Source organism: Lithobates pipiens, unplaced genomic scaffold, assembly GCF_037356315.1.
Source record: "Lithobates pipiens isolate NorthernLeopardFrog02 unplaced genomic scaffold, aLitPip1_a1.2 Scaffold_19, whole genome shotgun sequence".
NCBI lineage: Eukaryota > Metazoa > Chordata > Amphibia > Anura > Ranidae > Lithobates > Lithobates pipiens.
Genome location: NW_027507764.1, coordinates 371,285,653 through 371,293,175, shown reverse-complemented (window position 1 = coordinate 371,293,175; position 7,523 = coordinate 371,285,653). Strand labels below are relative to the sequence as shown.

The 7,523-nt window shown below is 42.1% G+C and overlaps 1 protein-coding gene across 2 annotated transcripts in view; it reads left to right on the top strand.

Annotated features, from left to right (window-relative positions):
* The first annotated feature begins 6,764 nt into the window (after positions 1-6,764).
* Positions 6,765-7,523, top strand: part of KIAA0319 (KIAA0319 ortholog) — an 81,694-nt gene continuing 80,935 nt past the window's right edge. For both annotated transcript variants that reach the window (XM_077492283.1, XM_077492284.1), the window contains exon 1: positions 6,765-7,003. The gene's annotated coding sequence lies outside the window, so the exon portion shown is untranslated. The remainder of the gene's footprint in view (positions 7,004-7,523) is intronic.

Genomic DNA, 7,523 nt, shown 5'->3' with positions numbered 1-7,523 from the left:
GCAAGTAGTCCGTTCAGAAAGTCCGACGGATAGTCCGCTACGTGTGTACGCGGCATAAAGAACAGGCCTGAAATGAAAGACCATTTCATCACCTTTATGAAAAGGATCTTTGACAATGATCACGCCAAACCAGCCCCACCAATTCAGACACGATGAGTGCTGGTACCTGCCTTTCTTCGGAGTGTATCATCCACGTAAGCCAAAGCAAATCAGGGTAGTATTTGACTCCAGTGCCGAGCATCAAGGTGTATCCCTGAACGATGTTCTTCTCACTGGTCCGAACCTAGCCAACAACCTTGTAGGTGTACTTATGAGGTTTAGAAGAGAGCCGACACTGAACAAATGTTTCATTGCTTCACTGTGCGTGAAGACCATAGGACAAGACCCCCGAAGTCAAGTCTATTTGCAGCCCATGCCTCATAAAATATATACGTTGGGGTGTTTGCTTTCCAAAATGGGGTAATTTTGGGGGTAATTCCATTGTCCTGGTGCTCCAGGACCTTCAAAAGTGTGATGGGTAGGAATGAAATGAAATGTGTCGTTTATGCTCCTAGAACGCCTGAAGGTACTACTTCAATGTTCGGCCTCTGTATGTGGCCAGGCTGTGTAAAAGTCCTACATATGTGGTATCGCCATACTCGGGAGGAGTAGCAGAATGTGTTTTGGGGTGTAATTTTTGCTATATACATGTTATGTGTTAGAAATATCTTATAAATTGACAACTTTGTTGGGGTGTTAGCGTTCCAAAATGGGGTAATTTTATGGGAAATTCCATTGTCCTGGTACTCCAGGGCCTTCAAAAGTGTAATAGGTGGTTGTGAAATGAGATGTGTCATTTTTGCTCGTAGAAAGCCTGAAAGTGCCACTTCAATGTTGGTGCTTTCTATGTGGCCATGCTGTGTAAAAGTCTCACACATGTGGTATCGCCATACTCGGGAAGCGTAGCAGAATGTATTTTGGGGTGTAATTTGTTGTATGCATATGCTGTGTGTGAGAAATAACCTGATAATATGACAATTTTGTAAAAAATTATAATAAAAAAAATCTTCATTTTGCAAAGAGTTGTGGGAAAAAATTACAACTTAAAAAAACTCACCATGTTACTTATTTAATACATTGGAATGTCTACTGTCTAAAAAGGGGTCATTTGGGGGGTATTTGTACTTTCCTGACTTGTTAGAGTCTCAAGAAATGAGGTACACCTGATGTACTGAAGGCCTGATCAGATGTGATCAATTTTCAGTGATTGGCACCATAGTTTGTAGACTATAACTTTTACAAAGACCAAATAATATACACTAATGTGGGTTATTTTTTTACCAAAGATATGTAGCAGTATAAATTTTGCTATTAAATTACTAATTAGCAAAAATTTATGACAGAAACAAAGAAAAAGGCATTTTTTTTTCCACAAAATGTACGTTTTATTTATAGCACAAAAAATAAAAAACCTACTAGTGATTAAATACCACTAAAAGAAAGCTCTATCTGTGTGGAAAAAGGGACGCAAGTTTCATATGGGTACAGTGTTGCATGACTGAGTAATTGTCATTCAAACTGTGAGAGCGCTGAAAGATGAAAATTGGTCTGGTCAGGAAGGGGGTGTAAGTGCACTGTATTGAGGTGGTTAACCACTTGACCACTGGGCACTTAAACACCCTTAATAACCAGACCAATTTTCAGCTTTCGGTGCTCTCACATTTTGAATGACAATTACTCAGTCATGCAACATTGGACCTATATGAAATTTTTGTCCTTTTTTTCACACAAATAGAGCTTTCTTTTGGTGGTATTTAATCACCGCTCGTTTTTAAATTTTTTGTGCTATAAAAGAAAAAATACCGAAAATTCTGTAAAAAATGAATTTTTCTTAGTTTTTGTTATAAAATTTAGCAGATTAGTAATTTTTCTTCATAAATTTTGGCCAAAATTTATACTACTACATATCTGCAATTTCTGTCATTGGTATGCTATTTGTGTAATATTACTCTAACAATCAATAAAAAATTATATAATAATAAAAAAAAAAAAAGAGACAGCCCTGACTGTGCTAGCTGTAGAAATGGCAGATTTCATACTGCGTGAGCTAGACATTCAGATAGATGACGCCTGATTCTGCACAAACAGCAAAGTTGTTCTGGGCTACGTAGACATAGAAACGTTTAGTCTGGTTGTATATGTCAGATGCTGGTTAAATGGTATGTTCACATGAATGGTGTGAAGTGGGCAGTTTAGATAATAAATGGATCAGGGGGAATTTGGCCTGTGGGCTAGTATAAACAGTGGCTGAGGAAACTTTTTACCATTATCAACTTTGTAGCTCTTAGGCCCCTTTCAAACGGGCTCTCCGATCAGGTCCCCCTGTCAGTTTTTCAGGCGGACCTGATCAGACGCTCCATTCACTTCTATGGAGCGGCGGATGTCAGCGGTGACATGTCCACCGATATCCAATCCGATCCTGTCTGTGCAATCCAGACGGATGTAAACCCTATTTTCCATCCATCTGGAGAATTGGATAAAAACGGACAGGCGGTCCATTTTCATCCGATCTCCAATAGTGGACAGTGATCCTCTGACAGGTCCGTCTCTGCACAGTGAGCGGAGACGGACCTGCCATCCTCCTGCTCAGCGGGGATCAGTGGAGCAATCCCCCGCTGCGCAAAATGGAGTCCCCCGGGCAGAAAGCCTGTGTGAAAAGACCCTTAGATGTTATGCTACCAAAATGCTAGGAGCTGTTAGTCCGTGCTAAATTCAGTGCTGAATCAAAAAAATTTATTTGCGATTGCATTCTAATATTTTTACATTCTATTTGGAGCCCATGTCATGTATAAAGAGCAGTCTTGAATCAAAAAAATGTATTTACGATTGCATTCTAATATTTTTACATTCTATTTGTATATTTTGCCATGTATAAAGAGCAGTCCTCCTGTCCAGCATATAAGGCACTTTTAATTGTTTAAAATATGATATAATATAAACCTGACAAAAGATCGTCACCGGCTTTCGATGGAGCCGGTTCACACATCTCCGGATTGGCTGCAGAGTGGATTGCACAGGGGTCATGTGCATCTTTGGCTTCATTTCAGGTCCCAATTCAGGAAAAAATTTGGACCCGATTTGTCCCTAAAATGGTGAACAGGGATGCACCGGACCCCTGCCGTCAGCTGTATCTGTTTCAAGTGTGAACCGAGCTTTAGACAATGCCCACCTTTTACAATGGCCACCAATCATTGCAAAGCACAAGGCCACAGGACACTCCCTACCATTTAAGAGCCAGTTGATTGTGTTTTCTCCTCAGCCCAAATGTTTCCAGTCCTCCCCTGGACTGGATGGGCTGGTAAATAGAGATGTATCATGATTACATCTGCCAACTTCTTTCTTTCTTTCCTGTGATTAAGAAGCTAGCTGTGTGCATTGACATTGCATGTGTAAAGAGCCAGGCTCACCTGCAAGTTTCATTATATGGTTGCAGATTTTTGTGGTCTGCTAAATTGCCAGTTAAAATATACTCTCTTTTCCATTGACATAGGAAGTCTTTTATATTTATCATATTATTTATTTAGGATATTCTTCTTTCTACAGGATGATTGGACACTTATAGAAAACTATAGGCCAGCTCAGAATAATTGCCTCCCTCCTTCCTACTACCAGCAGGCCTATGTAGCAGGCATGTTGTAATGTAATTTCTCCTTTTGGTCACAAGATAGAGACAGAGAGATGCTGACTGGTCCTTCCAGAAACACTCAGACACAGAGCATACTGGGAAAAAATGGGAGGTTCAGGAAGTGCTGAGGGGATGGAAGAGAGGGAAGTACTAAGGAGAGCAGGCTTACAAGAAAGAGTGCTGACAGAAGACAAAGGAGAAGAGATTGCTTAAAAGAGAGGGAGATACCAAAGCTCAAAGTCCTTTTCTGGGACACAGTCAGGGCCGGACTTACCATTGGGCTTGACTGGGCTCAAGCCCATGGGCCCCGACCAATAGAGGGCCCGTGGGCCCCGACTAGAGTATTTATACTGTATATGTGTGTGATTTTTTATTTTTACACAATTTTCATTCAATATTTGACATTCATGAAGATATTTTTCTATTTACTTTTTTGAACTTGGTAGTTTTTGATATACCAAGTGCAGACATCTCAACTCTCCCGCGAGTCACGGGAGTCACCTGCATTTTGGGTGCGGGCTCCCGGTCCTCCGCGAGCACTGGGTGATCTCCCAGCTGCGCCTGTCACCCAGCCACAGACAGAGCAGCCCCAAGCGGCACACACAGCGGTCAGAGAACACTGCGTCTATCACATGAGCTGGTCTAGGAGGAGGGCAGAACTTTTGTCACAGAGCGGCCAAAGTTTTCACACTGAATTCCGAGACACAGCAGGGATGCCTGCTGTGTAATCCAGGCACTGACCGTAGTAAGGCACGGTAAGGCTGCGACTATGGGCACGGTAAGGCTGCGATTATAGGCACGGTAAGGCTGTCATTTTGGGCATGGTGAGGCTGCGATTATGGGCACTGTAAGGCTGTGATTATGGGCATGGTGAGGCTGAGATTATGGGCACGGTAAGGCTGCATTTATGGGCATGGTAAGGCTGTGATTATGGGCACGGTGAGGCTGCATTTAATTGGGGGGGGGGGGGGGGGTTCAGCGGTGGCACAAAACCTCCCTGAAATGAGTTTGCCACCTCCCTGAAATTCGTTTTTGCAGGTTGGGATGTCTGCAAGTTTGTCCTGTGAAAGCACTTGACTGGTATTCTTTTTCTTTTGTATTAATACATAGGCTGCATGGACCACACTGACTAATGCTTAGTACATATGATGAGATTACCAGATGAATAATCGTCTGTTTTTTTTGTTTTTTTTTCTTTGCATGCTAGTCTCATATCGAAAATGAAGAGTTAACTAAAGTTCCGAAAATCCTCATACAACAATAAAAATTCAGAAGTGATGTAACGTGTTGTAGTGTATTTGAATTGTATTTTTGAACGACAACCACAGTGATTAAATGAAAACTGTATAAAAAAAAAAAAAATAGAAAAAACAAAAGAGAAAATAATAAAAACGTATTTGAATATAAAAAAAAAAATGGCCGTAGGCAGGGCTCTATGGACAATCAGCCAACTGTCTTAGTATTAATTGCAGTGTGATAACAATAAGACCACAGAACATGATATCATTGCAGTTTTAGATCAGGGGTGCCCAACCTTTTTAAGAGCGAGGGCCACTTAGGCAACTTGGTAACCAGTCACGGACTACAATGAGCGGAGGGGGCGGATGACAGGTCACAGCTACTCTATAGGCCAGTGATGGCGAACCTTGGCACTCCAGATGTTTTGAAACTACATTTCCCATGAATTCTCATGATGCTCAACTACACTTCAGAGTGCAGGAGCATCATGGGAAATGTAGTTCCAAAACATCTGGGGTGCCAAGGTTAGCCATCACTGCTATAGGCCCTCCGATCCGATCCACCCAGATGGAAGGGGGCGAACTCCCTTCTATTATTTTTATCAGATTTTTAGGACCAGATTGGAGGCAGGCGGGAGTAAACGGACAAAAGTCTGTTTACATTTGCCGCTCTGTAGAGGTGAATTGAGGGTCCGATTGGGTAGGGCCATCGTGTGAAAAGGGCCTAAACTGCTTTCACACTGATGATTACCCACACCATGCGTGCAGGGTAGTGCTGTGGGTTAACTGAACTTTGCCATGGACTCTGCCTGTGGCAAAAGCCAGCGCTGTACAGGAAGCATCAGCTTATGGGCTCTGCAGCTGTTTTCTTTCTCTACCACCAGCTTCATTCACAACACCTATACTGTGGTATGACGGGTCGGCAACCTACTATCTGGGCTTGCTAACCTGCCATTCCAGAGCAGAAGGTCGCGGGCCACATCCAAGGGGCCCACGGGCCACATGTGGCCCCAGGGCCACTGATTGGCCACCCCTGTTTTAGATGAACCAAAACTCTTCCTAGACCAAGTTCTGGCGAGGTGTGTGGCGGATTGCCATAGCTCCGGTCGAAATCAGGATAAATAAAAGCTTTCACCATCCCCCTCCCCCAAAAAATGAAAATCGTATGATCTGGTTTCGTACGAGAACATTTTTTCATGATTGTCCCATCGGATAATATCGAATGCACTGTAGTCATCAGCTCTCGAAAGCTGTGTACTAACGATCAGATATCATACTATTGCAGTACTTTTCATACGGTTTTCTGATCGTGTGCACGGGCCATTAATGAGTTGGCATATTAATACAGTTTAAAACATTTTTACCTCCTTTATTAGCAATAAAAGCTGACAGGGGTTCTAATTCTTCTCTACTGTATCCATCCCACTGCTTGGTTTCATGAGATAAATGCTGAATATTTCGGAAAAATACCACATGCAGTATTGCAAGCGTTTTTATTTTTTTATATTTTTTTTAGTGAATGGCAAAACATTTTTTTTTTAAAAGCTATGCAGCATTATAGCATTTCTTAAAGCGGTAGATACTGCTTTGTGAATGGAGCCCTATGCCATCAGTGCCTGTTGAAACACAGGAAATGGGATTGTGGAAATGTATGTTAAAATATTCTTTTAAATATAAAAATGAATGAGGTTTGGGGATGTTCACACAGAGCAGCATGCAACATCAGTTGCTTGTTTGGGGATAAAGGACAGCTTTAAATTGGATTTGTCATCATCCACATGTCATATGAGTAAAACTGCTTGTCATTGTCATTAATATGTAATGTAAGGCATCCAGCACATTAAAATCAGTGAGCGCCTCCTCCTTATCTGCCATCATCTGTACCCATAGGGATGCATGGATCTTATCCACAGGGCCTTCTGTGTCCCGGCCCCACCTCCCACCCCCTGCAGCATCAGCAGCTCCACCACTCCTCTCACCTCCAGCTCATCTATGAACAAGAGAGAGGCATTGAGAGAAAGACATCAGGCAGCGAGGGATGCATGGCCGTACTGACTCTCAAGCAACTGCCAGCATCTCATTTCCACCATCAGCCTACCAGGTAGGAAACAATGGACTGTGCCTTTCTTTTCTGAAGCAACCATTATTAGTCTTGCCTTGCTAATCACAAATCATTGACATCTCTGTGTCTGTTACCCTAAGGCCAGAAACTGCACTATCATGCTCTATGTGCAATATTGGTTCAGGGTGATTACCGAAACACAATATTGCAATGATGCACTTTTCTGCCTGACCAGTCTTGCTTGTAAAATGAGGTTTGTGTATCAATCATCTGACAGCTACAAGACGGTTCTACCAGTACCATCTGCAGTATACATACACTTAGCAATTCAATTACAGTTAGTAACGTGTAATCCAATGCTGTACTTAGAATTGGTAATGTACTGTACTTCTATTTGGTTATGGAAATGATCTGTTACTGTAGCTTTTGAATAAGCTTAAATAAGACAGCCATTTTGGGAGATGTGTAATATACACTGTAAAGTAATATATTGATGTATGCAAGGGTGATGGATAATTAGCAGTGCTGCAAAAGAAACTTTGCAAAGGATCTAGAAAGG